Here is a 22715-nt window from a genome sequence, read left to right as displayed (position 1 = left end):
GTTCTAAAAGCATCTTGACACATTTATGGGGGAAAAAAAAAGGCCATTAAGATCTACTAAATTCATTGACACAGATGTGATCTTTGGCTCAGGAAACTCTCAGCCACAGATATCTGGCTGCTGGGAGAACACAGTGGGAGAGAGATCACTGTATATTTGCACTGTCTTTTCCTAAACCTTTGCTGATTCTTGGCTATATTCAGAGCACTGGACTGGGTGGTCCTTTGGATCCAGTACCAGATATATGCTTTGACAGCCTTAGCAATATTTCTTTAAGAGCATTAAAATGGCTTGTTTGGAGCCAAGTTCAACACTGGTATTTAACTTCACCAGCAAAGAGGTTTTTTAACTATCTTGTCAGGAGTTGTTCCTAGATATGATCAAGGGACAACAACAGCATCTCTAAAGTTAGGACAGTCAATAATCATTTGGAAGAAATGTTAACATAGCTTGATTAAATATTAATGTTATGAGTCATAGGGAGTTCTTGGAGATTGAGGAGTATGGAAAGAAGCCTTAACTCTCAGTGGAACTTTGTGAGGGAGCTATGTATTTAAGGTAAGTAACATCCAGTATGTGTCTGAGAAATACCCAGGACAAGGGTCTTTCCTGAGATTTGGATCCTTAGTACTAGGACTGTGTTCTAGCATCTTTTAAGCTGGATAATGCAGAGAGGGAAGTTCTGGCAGCTTAACTATAACAAAAGCCTGGTTTTTTTTGTCTCTAAGCTTAGCAATTCTATTTTTAATACATGGATAGTGGCAAATATACTGTATCTTTAATTTTGTCTTAACCTCTTTGTCTGCTATCAGAAGTGCCTTCAGGGAAGGTTGAACTCCAGAATCTATATTCTGAAGGGAATGTTGAACCATAAACCACTCTCAGGGTGTCCTGGGATGAATTCAAGCTCCCTCATTAAGCTTTCTGGGCTTGTATGAGATCTGGCAACACAAGATGCCAATCTGAGAATGATTTTTTTCCATCAGAAGATTTACACAGACTACCATTAGCATGAAATGAAACAGTCAGATGAGTTTCTTAAGGCTTCTTAAGAAACCTTAAGGCTTCTCCATGAGTTTACAAAATCAGGCCAAGCAAATTTTGAAATGGTTGGGAGCTCCAGTGGAGGCAGATCTTGGAGAAAATTAATTCAGTTGGAAAGGAAAAATGCACTGTTTTGTGCTGTTTGTTTTTTATTTTTTGTTCAGCAAATCTCCCTTCTTCCTTACAGTTAGCAAAGGCATTTGTTTTGAAGAAAGAGTACCAGTACTGGTGTGGATGAAGGTAGAGATCTGGTGAAAGTAAAGGCAACTTTTGTAACCACTTATGATGTTTTCAATGTCTGTTTAACTTGAGACTTGGAATATGTCATGAAAGTAATGAACATTTCACAGCTTCCAGTGACCTGAGCTTTGCTTCATACTCCCAGATGTGCCATGGGAATTCAGAGCGCCACACACACCTCCTGTCCCAGCTTATTGCTTTCCTCTTTGAATTCCTTCCAGCTCTGATCTCTTTTGCCTTTCTCTGTGTTTCCCATGAAAAGGGCTAACCTACCTGACAGGTGGTTGTGTCTGACATGATACCCATCTGCCCTCTCCCTTCCCTTCGTCATGCAATATATACTAAGCAGATTCTCATTATTGTTCTCTGGTAACTAGGCAACCATGAAATGTCAGCTTGGCCTAAATAAATAAGGCATACATATCTTTGTGATATATTTGAATCTACATACATGTAGATATCAATGTACAAGGTCATTTGAGCATGTCGGTACATGTGTGAAATCTAAGTGTGACAATACTTTGCAGTTTCACCCACGATCTTGAAGCTTTTTGCTTAAGTTTACCCATGCTCTTGTGATTGAAGTATTATCACTACCTCTAAGTGACAGGTAAGTAAGTGAAGGTATAAAGAAATAAAGTGACATTTCAATGTCACAGAAATACCCAGCTGAAATGCAGGAACAGCTTCTTGAAAAACGTATGCCTGAATATCCTGTATCAGGTCCAAATCCTTCACCCATCACTATTTCCAGAATTGCAAACAGCAGAATGGCATCTCCCTGTCATTTCTCTGTGCATCTGCTCCTCCTTAACTCTCTCCTTTTGCTCACTCACTGCATTGCTGTTGTTGTTCCCCAGATTTTTCCTGTTGTTCCCCAGTGACTGTTCCCCTGAATCAGATATCCTTTCCCTTTTCCTTAGACCCTCTCTGGCTTATTGTTCCTTTCTTTGCTGCTTTACATCTCCTTTCTGCTCTCGAGCTCTACTCCAGCCTGCTCTTTTTCCACCCTTCACCCACATATACAGAACTTGGCAAGATGCAGAAAATAGTCATTCCAAGAGAAACTGGTGGCATGTCCTTGGAGTTGGGAGCTGCCATAGGCTGCAAAAACAAGCACTCCCAAGTTGGAGGTGGAGAATTTCATTCAATGAGAATGAGCACAAGAATTACCTGGGGAGGAAGAAAGAAAACCCACCCAATCATGTAGTTTTAATAAGAGAAAGATTTCAGGAAGTTTGTCACATGTGAAATGCAGCTGTGCAAATGTTTGTTATAAGCCAGACATGAGTCCTTGCTCTGGCAGTGCAGGGCTAGTACCTTGGTATTTCAGCACCCACCAAGGAATTTCATAATGTTAAAAAAGCCCTTTAGAGAGTTGTGGGCTATTCTCAACACCCTGCCTACAGGTTATGGCCAGAGCATCTTTGTGTGCTGACAGTCCTTTGTTGCTATCACAAACCTTTCCCAATATCAGTTCCAAGATAAAGCTCACCTCCACTGTGAGCACTTGGGAATTTCCCAGGGTCTGTCTGTGTCCTGCTAGTGTGTGTTTCCTACAGCCTTGTCTTGGTTGGAAAAGACAGGTGTCTGTTAAGGGAGGCAGGAGCTTCTCTTGAAATGGAAAATGTAAACCCCCTCCCTCCAAATTATTATAATTTTGAAATTAAGTGGCTCTCAGGCAAAGACACGGGAATAGGAATAACAGTTCTTTACTAGGAAAATTAAAAATACAAATGCAAGAGTACAAAAAAACCCAACCACTGACAGAACATGACCTGACGCCCTGTTGGTCAGGGTGTTGGTAGCAATCTGATTAAATGGTGGCTGCACTCCTCCTGCAGTGGCAGGTGTGGTTCTGTTGGAGCAGTGATCCTGTAGAAGGGTGGAGTTTTCCTCTGAAGGTCCAGTGTAGATGGGCCTGGTCTTCCTCTGGGAATCCAGTGGAGAAGACATCTGCTCCTCTGGGAATCCAGTGAGAAAAGGCTGTCTCTGGTGTTCCAGAATCTCAGATTATATCCAGGTAGGAATGCTTGTCTCCTCCTCCTGGGTGGAGCATCTCACAATGGGATGATGTAATTTTATCAGTCATGCAGGGACACTGAATGGCCCATTAACAGAAGATATCTTCCCAGAGGGAAGATGGGTCATGGAAGAGATAAAGAAAACTACCCCACTTGGTTTTAACAGGTGGCCAAATTAACAGAAGAAAACTGCCCCACCTCTCACAGATGGCAATAGAACACACACCCCAGCCACATCTTGCAACCTAAGCCAAGGTTTAACCCATGTATGGTTTGGATGCTGCTCAAGACCCAGGGCAGAAACAGAGTCAGGCAAACATAAGGTCTCAGTGGATCTCTCGAGCTCTTCCTTGATTATCTGGAGAAGAATTCAGGTTTCTCAGGCTAAGGATCACTGCACAAAGTTGTTCAGCACTGAGAGAAACCAGAACCCTAGTTAAAAATAGGGATCAAGGGCTGGAGAGTGAGATTTTTTGTCCATGTAATGTGTGCCTGCCAAACAATAGCTAGGGGGTATACGTACAGTTGTATGCTGAATTTTGCTTAGGAATATGTTTATGCAAGCAGGAGGTTTGCTCTAACATAACTGCAGCTTACCCTGTGTAAATTGAGTGGGCTTAAAAGACGAGTGGGAGGAAAAGAACTGCAGCAGAGCTGGAGGCAAAAAGGGCAGGAACAGCTACCTTAAAGCATGACTGCTTAAAATTTCCTGACCCATGTGGGCACGACTCCTCTCCCTTAGCTGAAAACACACATTCAAGTCTGTGCATCTGAACAGATCTTCCATCACCCACATTCAGCCATCACAATCTTCAGCAGGCCTATTGTCAGCCAGAATATAAACCAGGACACATCCTCAGCTGGCTGCAGACACCAAAGTTGCCATGGTCCTTTCATGGATGCAGCCAGCATCCATTGTGGATGGCAGGGCAGCAGCAGGTAGCTGGGACTCTGTGGGTGAACATGTAAGAGATTCAGTCTTTCCAGGAAGGAAAAATCTCACTGCCTCCAGGTGCCTGCTTCCCCTGAGGTGAGTTTGCTTCTTTTCCATGCACAGGGAATGCTGAGGGAATGGCCTGCCCTCCCATCCCACCCATAGCTGGTGAATAACAGCAGATGCTGATCTTGGGAGTCTCTGTGAGAACACTGGGCAGAGTCAGGGCACTGGATGTCCTATGATGATCCTGACTATCACACTGTTAGTGCAACCCCCAAAACATCTTTAGGCTGTGCCAACTTGCAGACAAAGCCTCACTCCAGCTCATGGATGGCTTTATCCAGAGAGGTGCTTCCAGGAGATGTAAAGAGGTAGAAGAGGAGAGTAGCTCTAGGGACATTAACCACACTGTACCACTTGTCTTGAAAATGGCACCATTTTTAGCTCTTAGGATTGACTGAGCCCCCTAATTGCTAGTGACAGAGGGCCAGGATATGTGTAGAAATATCCGTAGAAGGATCACAAGGGAAGGCAAATGAGCCTCATCCCTGACTCGGCCAGCCAGGCTAGGTCATCCAATGGCGTTAAATTGCTCAAAAAGAGAAGTAATGGCTTTTAAACGATGCTTCCGACAGTAATTCCTCTTTTGCCTTCTACAGGGAAATATTCGGGGCAGCTGGTGGTGTAGTTCTATCTACCAGGAAGCAACAAGTCAGGCTCACTGTCAGTCACAGATGGTGTAATTAATTCTTCTAGGTAGTGTAATTAGTCCATCCTATCAGCTACGTATTTTCTCAGTCAAAATTATGCTAAAGCTAATAATACATAAAACACAGAAAACAAAAAGAAACCCAAAAAAAGGGGAAGCGATAAGGGGAGGAGAAGGGATTAGCACAAAATTTACCAGTGTATAATTTTTTCTTGTTGTACATTTCCTCTTCCCTTCAGCTTCAAACACAATTCAGAACAACTGGTGAATGTAGCAAGCAGAATGAATACAAATTGGCTTACTTTAAATAGCAGCATGTAGGACTTAGCCAAAGTCTGCTTTCAGATGCTGAGGCGAGATAAGGCACAGATCCTGCAACTAACTCTGGGCAGGCACTGTGTCAGGGCTGAGCTCCTGCACTGTGCTCTGCCCCAGAGCCTGGGGGTGGAGAGGCAGCGTGTCTGCTGCCCATGTGTGCTCCTCTTTGACTGGGGTCCCAGCAGGGCAGAGCTGATGGCAGGGCTGTGTGGAAACCTGGGTATAACTCTCCTGCAACACAGTGTGGGGTGCGTTGGCTGTCTCTGCTTCTGAGCGTAGAAGCAGTGGTCACAGATTTGGAAATTGGTCCCCAAAGCAGAGAAGGGTGAGTTACCTGGGACAGTGCCCATAGGAGAGGTCTCATGTCCATGCATGGGTAGGGGGACTGTAGCTCAGAAGACTCATGTGGACTTGGTTTCTTTCTAGCTCAGGTGCTAGTGCAGAACAGTGCTCTCAGATCCCCAAAATGTAGCTGCTGGGATAATTTCCTTGGGTCTCAGATTTGAGGGTTGATCCTAGAGAGAGGAAAACCAAAAACTGCTAGGTGAAACCTTCTTCCACCATGACATGAATTGTTTGCCCAGAGATTAGGCAGGCATGGGAGGGAGGGGATAACTAGGCTGAACTAAGGGGTCTGTGGGGCTCTACAATGAGCTCTGCTCTTGTTGTGTCACCCTGACTCCCTCTGAGCTGTTTTGGCTCCCCAGCTTGCCCAATGCACCCCATGGACTTGCAGTACCCAGAAAGGGAGAGGACGGGAGGGTGATTGTGAGGGGGGTCAGGGATGGTGTAGTGCAGCTGGGGAGGAGTTCTTGGTGCGCAGGACATGTCTGGCTCTCTGTAGTGGGAAGGAGGGCAGTGAATGATTTTGCAAAGAAAACTGGTGCTGAGAACATGAAGCTATTTTGGGCAAATAAGAAGATTCAAAGCAGACTGCACGAGTCACTCTCAGTAATGAGAGGCTTCTGAGCATGGTCAATCTCTGTAATCACTTTTGTGTGAGCTCTCCAGAGCTGAGCAAGTTCACAAAGGTGCTGTGTAGCTCCAGCACAGAGACTGGCACATGCTACCTTGGAGCATCCTGTGCTCCAGACGTGGGGTGGCCCCATGAGCCCCATGCCCTGTGGTGCCTCAGCCTCGCTGCTGAGTGACCCCACAGCAAAAGGAGAGGGGGAGCTGGCTGAGTCCCTGTGAGCGCAGAGAGCCTGTTTCCCTGGAGATAGAGCTATCTCTTTCTAAGAGTGGATTTAGCCCAGATGGGAAAAAATTGCTGAGCGGGAACAAAGTCCTTTTTTTAGAGCTTGAGGAGGCACAGCCTTCCCTAGTGCTGACCCTCAAGTCTCTGAGAGCACCCTCTCCTCTGGGAAGAGGTGGTGCAGCAGCCTGGCTATTCTCCCTGATCCTAAGCCTGCCGCCAGCAGGAAGGACTGCAGCATGGTGTGTACTGGGGGAGGGTACAGGGCTCTGGCCCTGGATGGGGTCCATCCCCTGGGCAGCTCTTGGCTTCATGCCTTCCAACCTTCCCAGTGGCTTCAGTTCAACCAGCTGAAAGTCAGCTAGGGTAGTGCTTACTATTCCTCAATGGGCACAGTGAGAATTGCCTCATGGCTACCCCTTGACAGAGCACTTGGTGCTGCCTGGTGAGAAGCAGAATCGGGGTAAGCTTACGCACTGCAAATTACAAAGCCTTTGGTCATAGAGGAGCTGGTGCAGAGCTTTTGACATGTAGATCAAAGCACAGGAGCCCACAGACCTGCAGTGTGGCTCAAGAGGGAGCTGGATGTGTCCCTCACCCCATGAGAGGTGTCCATGCCAGGAAGGCTAAAGTGCAGAAGGGACTCTGCTACCCACGAACTTTGTCCTTTAGAAGCTGAAATAGCTTCAGGCGCTGCATCTTTCTCTTAATCTCCCTGACAATTTAGTTTCTGTCTTTCTCATCTCATTTTGCTTCAACATCTCTTCTAACACCCCCCCCCATCCATCCGTCTGTCTTGTTGCTAGGTGAAAAACTTGGAGCAGCAGCCATGGAAGCTGACTCATGGCCCTGACATGGGAAACTGAGTATTGCGAGCTGCTACCGAGCCCCACTGTTCTGGGGGGCTGCAGTTGCTGTGTGCACCTCACCTGGAACCCCCACCCATTGTCTCTGGCTGCTCCCTGGCCTGGGGATGTCCTTAGCCTCAGCCTTGCTCTGAGCCGGAGCTGTGCAGTGAGCAGCACAGCTTTGATGAATCTTGTTGTGTTTCCTGGACTGACCTTGGACTTGATTTGTGGTTGTAAGGTGACTGCTGTGCTGGCTTTGCTCAGGTGCTGTGCCTGTGTTGGTGACGGTGTGGTCCTGCAGTGCCCAGCTTTTCTCGCTTTTCCTTGTGGAGCAGCCTGCCCCTTCTGCTCCCTGAGAATCTAAAGGGTCTTGTATCAGGAACCACCCCCAAATGTGGTACTTTCCTCTTCTCCATCACAAATGCTTTTCAAGGCATTCTTGAAAAGAGCACTGGTACTTTTTTGGCTTTCCTTATGCCACTGCAAGAGCGTTCAGTGTGGATATAATGAAATGGCTGCTTAGCTTCTTCCTGGAGACCAAAAACTCAGTATAGCTATGAGCCTTCTGCTAATTTTCTTTCAGTCTTGATGTTCTTGCTAATTCTGGGTTGCCATACTCTGCTAGTGACCTGGAAACCTTCTGCAGGTTGATGTTTCACCTTGGATCATGTTTCTCCTACAACAGGGTGGTGCAAGGCAGTGAATGCAAGGGACCAGAAAGAGATGGGACTTGGGCACTGTGATGCTCATGTTTCCTAGAGAAATATACAAGGTGGAATGTGGCGGGGGGGGGGTCATAGCCAGTAAAAATGGTATTTAAAACTCTTCAGATTTTTCTTCAGAGCTGAAATTATGCAGCAATTTATAGTGTCCAGGATGATCTTCGGTCACATGGTTAAAGAAGACGTGATAATCTATTAGCTTAGCATGGCAATGTTTCTTTTTGGTACATAATGACAAGCTTAGGGTGCTGTGTGTTCAGGTTTCACAGATCCCTGGAATGCTGGTGTGACAACTTAACCACCAGCTCTGGAGCTGTCAGCCTGACTTACACAGGGGCAGGGGAGGGGCATATAGCTCTCCATTATAGCTTTCCACTCCTGCTTCTGATCTCATCTGAGTACTAAGAGTACTTCAAATTCCTACTCTTAAAACTTCCTGGAGTGCAAGACCAAAGGCTTGATTTGGAGGCAGGTTAATTTGGCAGAATAATTACTGTTCTTGGTATCATGAGAGGAGACAATGATTTATCTGTGTAATTTTGGGGTTTTGTCATGACTACTCATTGCACAGGATAGGAGCTCATTACATGCTGCTGAAGCAGCCTGGGCAGAACTTGGGGAGATGAAGATCAAAGAATTGCCTGTTTTAGGGTTTTGCCCCATTCTGGGAAGAGCAGTGCTAATATAACGAATGTGTATTGGCTAACTCTGTGCAGTGACTGGGAGAGAGCACTGAGAGTAAGACCAAAGAGGAGATTGATGGAGGGAGGAAGGGCAGTCCACTGTCAGCATAGCTAGAGATCTCCACTTGGATGTGTTGCACTGCATGCTCTCTTCTTTCCCTTGTGCAGTTCTCCTATTGGGATCTGTGGTGTGTCCTCATACATGGACTATGGCTTTGAAAATGGACGAGACCTTAACTGTAGGTCAGCTCTGTAAATGAGAACAGGATTTGTTCCTTGCTCTGAAAAAGGACTTTAATTTGGCTCTTCTATGAGGTGCAGTATTAGGCTGTATTACATTTTACATAATAAAATGAATTCTGTTTCTTCTCTTACTTATGTGTACAGTATGCTGCTTGAAATAGCAGATATTTTTAATGTTTCAATAGCTTTTTATTAAAGGAAAATGGAAATGGAAACCACATTTCTTAAATGAATTTTATCTCTATAGCAGTTCCAGCAATCCAGATCTGTGTCAGTGCCAGTTTATTGCAGTCTATTTTCTCCTCAGTGAGCATCTGCTTAACAGTTCAATGCAGATACAGACAGATAGGAACATTCTAGCATGCACCTAACTCCACCCTGGGGCATGGTAGAAGTTACGTATGGTACTAATTCATCTTTTTACAGCAAAAATATTTTGGTCAAGCAAGGAGTTTTGCCCACTGAACAGGTTAAAATTGTCTTGGAATAACAGAAAATGAGGATTGTGTGCTCTCCCTCCCACTGTTTTCTTAACTTATTTTTCCCTAGAAGCATTATTTAAGCAAGCTGTTGCATAAAATTTATATTAATCTTTGTATGCTTTACCCTGATCTACATATCATTAATTGGTCTTGTGTTGTAATGTAACCTAACTGCTATGACCTATTATGACAAGTTGCAAAGCAGAAAGCCATGAAGCTCCCCCAACTCATGTTTTTGCCCTTCCTCTTTCTCTCCACTGACTAGAGGATTAAGTAAGTTTTTACTTACTTAATCTCAGGTCAAGAAATGGATCTAATTATCAGGTGGAAAATAAGTACAAGATCGAAAGCAAAGTGCTCTTGTCTGTGTTTATGGAATTGTTGAAGAAATACCATTTTGGTTAAGGAGAGCATAGAAACAGATAAAATTATCCATGCTATCTAGACTGGAAAGAGTGCTGCGAGGGAGGAGGAGGAGGAGGAGGAGGAGGAGGAGGATGGCTTCCTGCTCCAGTAAAGGCAGGGCGGTTTCCCACAGTGGAAGGCCTGTCCTTGCTGCTTAGCAGTGCCCAGTCAGTCTCAGAGTCGTGGAGCAAAATGAGGGCAAGGTTCTTTGAACAATAAAGCATGAAACAAGAGTCTTCTGTTCTTACCTTTATGCTTCTTAAAGAAATAAACTTCTTTTTGAAGTGCTCCTATCAACAGGCTTTGTTGGAGCAGTGGTCCTGGAAAGGAAGGATCTGATTGTAAGGGTCCTGCTGCAGGGTTGGGACATTGCAGAAGGGCCCTCCTCAGTCACTGGGCTCAGTCCCACCACTCTGAGGGGCCCTGCCTCATACAGGCACACAGGAGGGTACTTGCTGATGGTGATGCTGTTTTTGGCATGCCTGTGCATGACTACACCACTTCTAGGGGTGCTTGCAGAGCTGGAGCCTGATGGAGGAACAGGGATGTGTCCAGAGCAATTGGATCCCTTTGCTATCAGACAAACAAGGATTGTTTTCCAAATAAATAGTTCAGACTTCCAACTGGGAAAATCCACAGTGAATTATATCTGCTTCAGACAGAAGGTTCAAAGTAATTTTCGGGATTCCTACTGCTGTGTCACGATCTTGTCTCAGTAAAGGGAGCTGTCTCCCATGAGAGGCTTTGCAGGGACACAGCATTTTACCTGCCAGCAGAAGCTGTGGCTATGGGAGCTTCATGATGAGGCAGGGCAAAATCACATGGGTGGCTTTGGTGCAGTACTTGGCAGCACTAAGAACAGCCAGACCAAGGTTTTCTGCTGTGCCTTGGTTTTGCTTTTTTTTCCCTCTTAAGCCTTATCTTACCTAGTAATTTTTGCTCCTTGTACTTGTCATAGCAAGGGGAAGCAACAGGGACTTCATTCAGCTTTGTTTATTCCTTTCAGACAAGTGAGATACCTATGCCACTGCAGCCCTGACCTGTGGGGAGATAGAATGTAAGAGTGCAGGAAGCAATCTCACCCCTGAGAAGTTGCAGCTGTACTAATTACCAGTTAGGAGCAGGCCTGCCCCTAATAGGCCACAGCTGTGTCCAATAAGAAGAAGAGTGCTACAAAAGAGTGGATTAGCTGTTGAGGAGAAAGAGTTGGGGTTTGTTGGTTGTGCTTTAAAGAAGAAGGAGTAAGTGCCATGAGGAGCTGACCATAAGAAATCACCAAGAAGGTATGGAACTTTGCGATAAGATGACAACGCTGACCTTGTGGGGGGTGCTTTGAAGTCACTCTTCTCTGGCTTCTGATGGGGTATTGCCTTAGCATTGCCTCCACTGCTGGCTGTGGCTTTAGGCACACAAGAGACCTGGAAAGGCTGCCACCCCCTTCTCTGCCAAAGGTGTGCTACAGCTGTCTGCAAGAGCAATTATGCTAGAAATCCCTCTGGATAGGAGAAGCACTGGTGAAGATGGAGTTGGGTCCCCCGTAGATGAGGAGGGGCCCTTAGGGCATGTGTTTTGAGCATTGTGATCCCTCAGCGAATTGGAGGCTGGTTCTCCTTGGTGTGCTACAAAAAGCTTTGAGGAGAAAAAATAATTTCATCTGCAGAGGCTTTAGATAGCACTCACCCCACACTGACTTGTAGTGGGAGACTGATGTAGGGAGAGGCTGCCATGGGAGGTGTGTGGAAACCCAGCCTCCAAGCATCTCCGGCTGCAACTCCCACTTTAGCGCCTCATGTCCCTGTGACCTTGGTTTGGCACAGAGTGAATACAAAGCGAGGAGCAGCTTAGTGCTCAGAAGTGTAGCTAGCTAACTACAGCTGTCTTAGATCACCCTTCTGCAAGATCTACAGATTGCAAGGCAGGAATGGGGGTGGGGGGAGAGGATTTAGTCAGCCGATGAGCCTGGCTTCTATGTCTCTTTTAAGAAAGCGGATTTATTGGTATTAAACATGTCTCTCTTAATGTGGGTGATTTAAAATGGAAATTGTCTTTGAAAGGGGATTTCCTATTAACTAGCTGAGAAAGAAAAATAGGATAATACCATCATCCCTATACAGGGTCCATAGATGAGATGCTGGAACAGAATTATTTGGTTAACTGCTGCTTCTTCAGAAATTATAGCTTCTCTGCAAGAGTGAGACTTGCTCAGATTCCTCTGTGAGGAATGGTTGTATAGATGCTTCCATAAAGTTATTTTTATGGGAAAAGCAGCGATTTTACGGAGTCCTTTGGGCTTCAGGTGAGAATACAATGAATACTGATTCTGAGGGTAGGTTCAGGAGTGTATCCAGCTCTTGAAAGTGTTATATTTGGGGCCAGATGGAGACAGAGACACTAGAAGACTGGACTGAGTATTCACTTTCGTTACCATGCAGTTAATGCCCATTAAAGCTTAGATTAGTTAATGATTTTAGTAAGAAAAATAAAGCCTTGTCTATACCCAAATTTGAGCTAGTTTAGTTCAGGTTGGCCCAGTTATCAATTTAATTAAGTCTATGCAGCCTCTTTATGTGGGAGGATTGATTTACTTAATCTGAACCCTTTTCAGTTAGCTTTGGTTAAAATACATCTTGTTAAAATACATCAATGCAAGGGCGTGGCTGTACAGCCAATGGAATTGGAGGTGGATATATGTAACCTAGGTCTGGACAGACCAAATCCAGAATTCCTATCAGCAAACTACTGCACATGGGCTGATTACTGGCACCATTAAATGCCACAATTGGGATTTTTTATTGTCAGCGTACTGTGCCATGGAGTAGTGTAGACATGCCCTGTCAAACCTAACAACCAACTTGGAAACCAACATCCTTCTCTAAGTCTCTCAGGATGAAAGGCAATCTGCATTGGAAAGAAGTGGCCACTAAGTCTTCTCTCCCTAGATGGTCATCTTGGAGCCAACCATGGAGGTGATCCCAGCCCCTAATGGTGATACACCCGGTAAAAGCAGTGTGCCCTTCAGCTATTGGGGCTGCCCTCATACGGCCACCCATCCCAGGCTCATGGTGAGCCAGCACGTGAGCCCCTGAGCTCAGCCTTCTCCTGGGGTGACTTCTGAGATTGCCCAAGGCAGCCTGGGGAGCCTCTTTCTCAGCTGTGCTGAGTAAAGACAGCAGTTGGCTCATCCTGGAATCTCCACCCCCTCTAAACTCAGCTGATTGCAGGCAGTAAGGCCAAGCCTTCAATTTCTCCTGAGTGCCATGAGTGTGCCTTCCAAGAGTTTACTGCCTCTCATTTGCTCACAGTATCTGCTTAAAAGCTCCGGGAGAGCGAAGCAGAGAAATGACCTTCTGCCTCCATCTCCCTTGTACCGGAAGTTATGTGATTGTGAGACAAGGGATTTGGTGTTTGGGATCCACTAGTGCTGGTGCCAGGAGGTGCTGTGACTGGCACCTAAAGAAAAGCAGAAAGACAGAATAAAGAGCAGCAATTAGTCGCTTCTGGATGTTGCTGCCTTGTGTTTCTCTCCTGCCATTGTGGTTTAGTCCCTAAGGAATTTGTTCCAAAAGTGGCCAGCTGGGGTCTGCCTTCCCTGTGGCTCCAGTGGCTGACTGAACCACCATCCTCCTCAGGATGATCATGTCATTGCATCTGCCGAAGACTTGCAAGGACAATGTGTGTTTCCAAAGGCAGATAAAAACATTTTGTGTTACTTCAAAGTTTGGGGTGAGCCTGGAGGAAATACTCTGTGTGTTCCACCAGTCCTGTGGAGAGGAAGGAGGGCTTAAGGCAGGTAGTGGGCACTTGAATCTTTTGTCTTGGTCTGTTGAGAGGGAGCTGGCCTTTAGTATGTTGCATAGAATGATAATTTAGGTTGGAAATGGCAGGAGTACCTGGGATGGTGCTGTTGGTTGACGAGGGAAGAGAAGACAATGGATCTGAGTGTAATTGAGCTATGGCTGGATGAAAGAGAGGGTAAGAGACAAAATGGTGTCAGGCCTGTAAGCTTCGGAGTGGGTTTGCAGTGGGTTGCTGCGATCTGCCATGGTTGGTTGCTCAGAGATTCATGTTGCTTGGCAACCCTGTTGTCACCATTCAGATGCAATATCCAAGGAGGGGACACTTTAGTGAATACTCACTGGGAGGAGAAGGGGGAGCTGGAGGACAAGGGTGGGTACAATAACCATGTGGAGATAGGGAGCTGGTGAGCATCTTGATGCTGTACAGGGATGTGGGCAGAGCAGGTGATGAGGAAAATGGGCACCCTGTCTTGGTACCGACCAGGGTTTTGAAGACATCCATGGAATATGACTGTGTGGGGATTGTGGAGCAGGCCTCCTCATGCCCTTGTGAAGGCATGCGGGGCTGTCCAGCCAACATGGTCTTCCTCAGAATTTTGGGCTCAAAGATCCTGTGGAGCATGCTTCCATGCTTCTGCAGGAATTGGCTGTGGACAGGAATGCAGTGGAACAGATTATCCAGGGATGAAGGCTGCACAGCCTCTCTGGGCATTTTCAAGACTCATCTGGTTCAAGACCTAAGCAACCAGTTTTGGTCTCCCAGGTGATCCTGTTTTGAGCAGGAGATTGGACTAGAGCCTCCTGAGGCCCCTCCCAGCCTGAGTTATCCTGTGACCATATGACTGCCTGGTTGGTGAAGAGGGGCTGCTGTTACTTTGTGCTCTAAGATGCCCACAGACTTCAGGCCAAGCACCTGAAGTTCTACAGCACCTCTGCAGTTCCCAACCTTTGCAGCAGCCACTAAGAGAAACTTGGAAACAAAAATGCCACAGATGCAATGACAGTCAGATAAGTAGTTAATACCAAAACCTGTTTTTCCTATTCACCCCCTTGAAGGAGATTATACTCTCATTGCAGCACACAGAGGCACCAAGGAAAACTCTGTCAGCTTCGGAAGAAAGAGATTTTTAAGGACACCGCACCTTCTGATGAAAACTCTGAAAGTGGACTTTTGAGCAGTAACTCCATGGGACACTTATCTTCTGTGCATGTGCAAGATTCTTGCTATCTTATATTTTGGGGCCTGTCATTACAACCTGTGACATTGAGACCTGTGAGATTGTGTGATTAGTTATTTCAGTTCTATGCAGTAGAGCTACTGGTAGAGAAGAATAATGCAGATCCTGGTGACAGTTTGGGAGGATGGGGTTGTTATCAGCCTAGTATTGTTCTGTGTCCCTGGAAGTTAGCCACTATCAGTGATCTCATGATGCTGTTTCCATTAAGCAAAGAAACCATACAACTTGGTTTATTTTTTTGTGAGCTGGTTTATTTACAGCTAAGGACTTGTTTCCTGGATTACTGTAGAAGCAGATGATCATAACCAGTTTCCCTACTCATTTCCTTAACAGTCAGGAGAAACCTAACTCTGCTCCATGTCAGCACCATGTTCAAGTGCACCAGTGCCTCTTAGGTAAGCTGTCCTTTCAGATCACTGGGTTTTGAAGCAGGGCTATCCTGTGTGGTGGGGATCTGCTCAATACTGGCCTGCCTCCAGCATTGGGTGACCAGAATCATCCACTTGTGTCTGGTGCCTTCTACCAGATATGACCATTTCAAATGGGGATTCCTGCAGCCACTTGCATGGTCCTCCTCACTTCTTCCTTGAAGATTTACATGATTGGAATAATGACAGTTGAAGTCAGACTTCTCTGCAGCTGTTATGGTGCCCTAGTCTTTTTTAGTATTCTCAGAAAGGAAAATTTCTCACTTTGAATTTTTGGGGGATCAAGGCTGAGGGAGACAGTGGGAATTGGCTGAGGAACAGGGAACTCAGGTTGAACTCAACTGTTACCTTTGTTATCTGGATGCCTGCACCCAGCCCCTATCATCTTATCCTATTGCATGTTTCTTGTCAGGGATCCTATGATGTGGGATCCTTTTCTTCTGGTGGGGACCTAGTCTGGTACCAAGGCCTTTTCCAGAATCCTGTCTATTCTCAGCTCTGGGACCCAGTATATCTGGGCAGAGAGAAAAAGCCATTCTGCCCCCCTGGTTTTTTTGAGGCACTATTTAGATTTCTTTTTCCCCAGCTACAAGTGACTGACCCTGATTCCTGCTTCTGTGCTGCAGACCAGCTGTTCTGGGAGACATGGACCAACACTCCATGGGTTCATGATGTTCTCTGCATCTGCTAAGGCCAGCAGCAGCAGGTGCTTGTATACCTGTGAAGACCTTTGGAATTGCTGTGCCGTGAAGTCGCATACATCCAGGACTGCCAGCATGCAGCCTTTAAGGCCAAGGGTGCAGAGGGACAGCTGTCAGCTTCTGTTGATGGGCAGCAGCCTCAGTTCATCACTGAGGCTGTCACAGAAGGGGGAAGCACTGTCACGGTGTTCACTTTTCATCCCATCCTGATGTGCCCCATGTCACTGCACACCTTGTAGTGTCCCAAAGGGAGTACTAACAGTTTTAGTCAAACAAATTCTCCAGTTGCTGGGCCCATGCCTCTACAAATTGCCAGCCTGAGGTGATAGCTCACCAAATGAAGAAAAAGGAGTACTATGCCATTATAACATAGGGAGTAATGAATGGTTGAATGGGTTGTTTGACCTTCTCTAAGGGCATTAATGCAGGCAATGTTGGGTGTGTGTTGGATGCCTACATAGTCAGTAGTTCTCTTTGTCATCATGGTCAGGTGAGGCTTTTTTCTGCCTGTGGACAGTAACTTTTCTAGCACATAGCCACCAGCCTGCATTCCAAATGATGCAGCTTATCTAATTCTTGCATCTTTTTCTGGCTGTGTCTGGCTATCATGGACATTGCACTGTGCCTTCAGGTCCTGTTCACTTGTCATAATGTGCATGTTCATTCAGTCACCTGTAGCAGCATCCCAGGCTTTGCTGACATTTCTGTACCCTATTCTGGACACCACAAGACAGTGAGGCCAGCAAGGAGCCATTTCATCAACACTGGATTTACTGAAGTCAAACCTACCTTTGCTCAGCCCAACAACATCACCAGTATTGGGTGACTCCTGAGTTGGAAGGCACTCACAGGGACCATGGAGTCCAACTGCTGGCCCTGCACAAGAGTCACACCATGTGCCTGAGAGTATTGTCCAAACACTTCTTGAACTCTGTCAGCCTTGGTGCTGTGGCCACTTCCCTGGGGAGCTGTTCCAGTGCCCAGTCACCCTCTGGAGGGGGGAGAAATCCTTTCCTAATATGACACTAAATGACCCTTGACATAAAATTATAGTTCTGCCAAATAGTAAATCTCTTCATTACTCTCTCCCAGCATCTCTCTTCTCTCTACATCCCCTGAGCTACACAAGGAGCAATATAACTGAGACCTAGACTCTCTCTAATGTTTTTGAGGATGAAAATCTCTGGGAAAAGTGGCATTAGTGATATCCCTCTTCCTTGTGCTTTTATTTCATTAGGTTGTGGACTGTCCCTTTGTTGTCTGTGACACTGAGACAGTGTTCTCTGCAGAGGCTGGGCTATAACAAAAAACCTGTTAGGCAAAAGATAGGGGCCAAAGAAAGTTGGGTCATGCAGGAGACACCAGTCAGTTTATGACAAAAAAATTTACGATTCCTTCAGCTTGAAAACACATGGCTGTCCTTGGCCTGGGATAAGAACATGACCAACAAGGGCATAACAGCCTGCAGGTTCCCTCTTTGTCAGCATGAGAGAGCCTGGTAGCATATCAAGCCCAGGGTTCTGACTCTTGACTGACATATGGGCAGGAGCAGAGATGTCCAGCTGCATTTTTGCCAGGGGAACAAGCCATAACTCCACAGGAGTTTAATGTACTTGTGCTTAAAGGGCACAACAAATGACAAACGGCCTTGTTGTAAACCCACAGAATGCAGTCACAGATTTCCCTCTACTCAGGCAAGCCTATCTACAAGGGCCAGAGGAAGCCAAGATTTTCACTGTGAGCTGCTTTAAGCTGTCCTTCCAATAAATGTTGCCTTGCTGTAATGCCCAGCCTCCGTCCTTGGGCTGGGAAAGTTGCCAGGGTGTGGCCAAAGCTCTAGGTGGACATTTTCTCAAGATGATGAGGGAAGAGGGACAGAACATCGTGTGCTTTTCTGAATGTGGTGCTTAATAAGGAGTGAGGAAAAGGCCTAGCTCATTCACAGCAAGGGTCCGTATTTTACATTTTCCCACTGCCAGAGCATAAAAACATAATCAACACTTGCATCCTTGAAGTAACATGGCAGGTAGAGGACATACTTACAGACTTTCTGGAGAATGGAATCTGGTCAGCTGAAGATAACCTTGGCTCTGAGCTCATAAACACTGTGAAGGAGAAAGAGAACTTACATTTTAGTAAGGCCTGGTCTCAGGGTCAGGTTTACAGCTGAGATATGGAAAAAAATAAACAAAGAGAAAAACATCAGAGCATGAGACATTTTGTGGGTAGTGCATGCCATTAAAATGCTGAGGTTTGAGTTTGGGTCAGAACTAACATGAGAGTGAAAATGGGCTGCTGGGCTTCAAAGCTGTTGAGACAAATGCCTCCATTTCAATTTGATGGTAGATTAAAAGATGCTGCTGAAGTGTACTAGAGATCTTTTGCTTATTGCCTCTTCCTAGATGTCTAAGTAAAGGAGAAAAGAAGGTGGCAGTTTTCTTTAGAATATAGAGTAATCTGACAGAAATCTTAATGTTTCTTCCAGCCAGAGGGCTAAATTATTGAGTCAGCTGGCTCACTTGGAAACAGCTCAAGCAAAAGAAATCCATCTCCATTTGCATAAAGTAATTTGCCAAGGGTAGGTCTTATTTTATCAGGAAGGTGTGGTGGTGATGGAGCAGCAGGATAACCTCAGTTGCTGTAGGTAGATATTCTCTCCCGGGACTGTGGATATTCAGGCTTAACACATGCTTTTCCATCTTTTAAATTAATGAGACTACTGAATAAATGGGCAGAGGAGCAGGTGACCCTAATGCTGCCTGCTCTCAACTGACCATGGACAGATTTTCAGAACTACTTTTAAGCTCTTTAACATCTCTCTTCTGTTTGCCCCTGGGCAAAGAGCTGTCCTGGGGGACCACAGCTGCATGCTAACAGAACTAATTTTTCACTTTAAAGTGTGTGTAAAGAAAACATTTGTCTTAAATTAGATGGTCAATGCAAATGCACAATAAATGCTGTAGTGAGCACCTAACTCAAACCCAGTGAGAATGTTTCCATCTCACAGGCTCTTGGCTTTCTAGTGAAATCATTCATGCTTCTGTTTCAAGGAAGGCTTTCAGGCCCATATTTCTGTGTTAGAAAAGTGATCTGCTTTTCTAACATCATGCTGCTTTTTTTTCAGAATCCTTGACAGTATAAATAATATTTTCCTTCCCTACCATTTCTTCCCCTGCACCCTCTTGGTGAGTTATTGGTAATAACATCCGCTTCACCTGAAGGAGAAATGAGATGAACAGAGAGAGACTTGGTGCTGTTATCAACCCCAAACTTTCCCTCAACAAAAGCAGGGGCTGCTAGGATGTTGTGAACTAAGGGATTTTCAGAACTGTGCTGACAGGGAGCCCGGCTGATGACACTAACCAACCTGGTCATGCCACAGTGACATTAAAGTGAATCCCTTTGTTGAATGTACCCTCTCCCTAGGTTCTTGTGTGTAATAAATGGTATCAAAAGTTCTGACAGAGCTTGGCAGGTGAAGGAGGGCATAGGAGGGGGGTGGGGTTTTGTCTTTGCTTTGTGTACATTGTTTCCCTGTGTAAAGGACTGGAAAAAAACTATAGAGAAAAGATAGGAACCATGTGTTTGGGAGGAAAATAGTAGTGATGCTTTGACAGTATTTTTATGCCATAAGGTGTTTAAACAAAAAATGCATCCCTTAGGAGAAAACCAAATACTTGTGGACACTTCTGCTGTTAGATTTGGCCTCAGTGGTGACACATGTATTTTTAAGAGTGAAGGATTTATTTTTTTTACCTGCAGTAACTTAATATTCCAAGTGAGTTTATAATAGCACTGATTAACTGGTACCACTTAGTTTGAGTGAAATATCATCTCTGATGTCTCTCTGTACTGTTTTTTGCTTCAGACACTTTTATCAGTCTTGGAGCTATTTAACTTATCCTTTTCATAGGAAGTGGTACATGTTTTAGTAATGTCCCAGTGAAAAATCATTAAGGATTTGAAGCTGCATATGTGAAGTTGAGGTATTCTGGGTAGTGTTAAGAAATCTGTGGAATAGCAAGTAAAAAGCTAGAAATGTCCCATTGTTTTGTCTAGAGGCCATTGAGATGGAGTAGGACTTCCTAGCCACTTCACTAGCATGTAGGCCTTCTGGGTAAGAAAAATAAATGTGTTTATTTATGATAGCACTAATACTGCAGAACTTTGACCCAGCTGTAACACACGGAGCAAAGAAGTGGCATGTTATTAACTATTCTATTATCTACAACAAAGCAAGTTAAAAGGTGAAAGCCAGGGAACTTAAGTGACTGAAAACTTATTGCCCTGTATATCTGTAGTGGGCGGTTTCCCTTTTAACACTGGGGGCTGGGAAGTTTCTTGGCATGTGACTAGTTGAAGTTTTGCCTTTATGTGGATATTGTGTTAAAGATGAGACCATCTAGGTAAAGCGGATCCCTGAGGGTGCTTGCAGCAGCTCCCAGTAGCATGAGCAGTAAACTAGATAATTGGAGTGTTGGTTCTCATCCAATAATAATTTATTTCCTGGGAGCAACTTCAAAGCTTAATCCTAGAATTAAATCCCCTATTCCTCCTTGGGATTTTAATTTAGTTTTGAATGCTCTGATGGATCATCTGCTAGAACATTAAAGACAGCTTTCAGACATAAGGGTGATTTTTCTGGCTGCTGTATGCCCTGTATGGAGAATAGGTGAATGCAGGTACTTTGCTGAAGAAACTCTTCTTTAGCTTTTCATCACGATAAGCTGGCAAAAGCCACACTTTATCTTTTACTGAAAGCGGTTTTTCAGTTTCCTTTAAACCGTGAAGGCAATCTGCCTAATCCATTTTGCAGCTCTTCCAGTGAAGAGAGTCATCACTTGAATCTGGAGAGAACCAGTAAGATTTTCATCAACCAGAAAGTTGACTTTAGAAAAAAAAACCCAGATAATCTGTTTGTCTTGTTAGGATTGGAACAAGATGGAGATGACTGCCAGGAGGGTTGTGGTTTCCCATTCATTCAAGTGTGTCAGGAGACTGTATCTTGTTAAGACCAGTGAGATGGGACAAAATCTCCAGTCACTGGAATGATCTTTGCACCCCAGAGGTGGAGAAGAAAGGCATCTTCCTCAGAGTGATGCAAGGCACTGAGTACTTCAGCCTTTCTGCTTCTGAATGGCAGGGTAAAAGGGGTGCCATCTATGGCTAATGTTTGTACCATGCTTTGATGAACTGCAGTACAGCATTTGATGTTAATTACTATTTATTATTAGATAGATGTGCTGCCTTTTGATGGATAGGTTCTTCAGTCTGGATGTGCTATAGGAAGAAGAGCCATGTATCATCTTAGAGAAGTGACAGTGTCAGTTTGAAATCCTGTCTGTAGTTCTGCAGTTCAAAAATAACACATTTCCATTTGAAAGAACAAACTCCACAGTTTCTTAGTTTAATATGCCTGTATTTCATATATAAATGACCATCCAGGACAACCAATTTCAGTGAGCCTGACATTCCATACTCAAAATAATAAAACAAGTCTATAAAGAGAGAGAAAGCTATTTCTCCTTTAATCTGCTTCACATTGTTTTTGATTCTGCATGACAAAAAACCAGTCTGCTAGTTGTTAGGATTTCTGGGGCAGACTGACCATGGCAGAGACAGTAGGGGATGCTGCAACTATTGCAGTGTAAAATGATGAGAGCTCAGCTAAGTGTCCTGGTATGACAGCTGAGAGAACATGTGTAACACTTCAAAGCAACTGCAGCAGTGCTCACAATTCCCTTCTGCTGGGCTGCTGGCAGGATGAGTGTCCTCTGAGTGGCAAACAAAGTGATCAGTCTCCTTGTGTCCAGGTGTCCTTGTCTCCTGATGAGATCTCCCCACCAGTGGCTTCTGGCTCAATCTTGCTCTAGAATCTCTTGGTCCTGAACCATGTGCAAAAGAAATGAAAACAGGTTTCATATCAAAATTAAGCTAAGTCCTCCAGCCAGGTGCGTGTGCCACTCTCAGGTTTGTATGCTTGTTTCTCCACTTGCTCTCCCTTAAATTAGCTGATAAAATTTCTTCCATGCTGTTCTTTATGCATTGTGACATGGCATCCTTGTTTGTGGACCTGCGTGACCAATGTTATGGTGATCTTCCAAAACTGACACAGGCCTGGTATCTGAACACCAGGAGAAGAGCACAGATGTATTCAGCCACTTTATAACCTGACTGGCTGGGTAGAGCAGGGCACAGAGCACCGTGTAAAAGCAGCTGGAGTCCTGGTTACCATGCTCTGCAGCCCATGTGCAAACACCCAAAGGAGTGCTACTATGGAAAACCTTTTTATGGTGTGAATTACCCAGAACAGTTGATCCATTTCGTTGATTATAAGAAATTGTTTTCCATAGACATGGCTTTTCTTCTACTAATGCAAGTGTGTCTATGTTTGAACAGAGGACCTGTGAAGTGGAAGTCTTTTCCCTTAGCTGCAGACCCCATTTATCTAGGGCCCTGGAAATAGGCTCTGATTTTACGAAGTCAGCAGGTATCAAAGGGTCTTTGACTAAGGGTCAAAGCTACTGTAGAGCCTTTGGTCCCTGTCAGTGCTGGCAGAGGCTGTTCTGTTGTGACAGAATGGCTCTGCTGGATTGCATCCTCCCCAACATCATCACTGCCACATCCAGCCCTGGTTGCTTTTGATATGAGAACTTTCATTCACATTCTTTTATCTCAGGCAGGACAAAAATAATGTAGCC

The 22715-nt window shown here is 45.0% G+C and overlaps 1 protein-coding gene and 1 long non-coding RNA gene across 3 annotated transcripts in view; one reads left to right on the top strand and one right to left on the bottom strand.

Moving 5' to 3' along the window:
- Positions 1 to 4964: 4964 nt before the first annotated feature.
- Positions 4965 to 10955, bottom strand: LOC135457351 (uncharacterized). 2 transcript variants are annotated; one of them, XR_010442715.1, is made up of 3 exons: positions 10777 to 10955; positions 10099 to 10170; positions 4965 to 5787 (listed from the first exon to the last, which is right to left on the bottom strand). It is a non-coding gene; the product is annotated as an uncharacterized LOC135457351 (long non-coding RNA). The 2 variants fall into 2 exon arrangements; XR_010442714.1 differs by lacking the exon at positions 4965 to 5787 and adding an exon at positions 7970 to 8970 and having other exon boundaries at positions 10777 to 10912.
- A 95-nt stretch (positions 10956 to 11050) lies between these two features.
- GRIN2B (glutamate ionotropic receptor NMDA type subunit 2B) overlaps positions 11051 to 22715 on the top strand; it is a 223989-nt gene continuing 212324 nt past the window's right edge. The window contains exons 1-2 of the mRNA XM_064702234.1: positions 11051 to 11133; positions 15219 to 15280. The gene's annotated coding sequence lies outside the window, so the exon portion shown is untranslated. The remainder of the gene's footprint in view (positions 11134 to 15218; positions 15281 to 22715) is intronic.

The sequence above is a fragment of the Zonotrichia leucophrys genome, chromosome 1A (assembly GCF_028769735.1).
Source record: "Zonotrichia leucophrys gambelii isolate GWCS_2022_RI chromosome 1A, RI_Zleu_2.0, whole genome shotgun sequence".
NCBI lineage: Eukaryota > Metazoa > Chordata > Aves > Passeriformes > Passerellidae > Zonotrichia > Zonotrichia leucophrys.
This window is presented reverse-complemented; position numbering and strand designations above follow the sequence as displayed.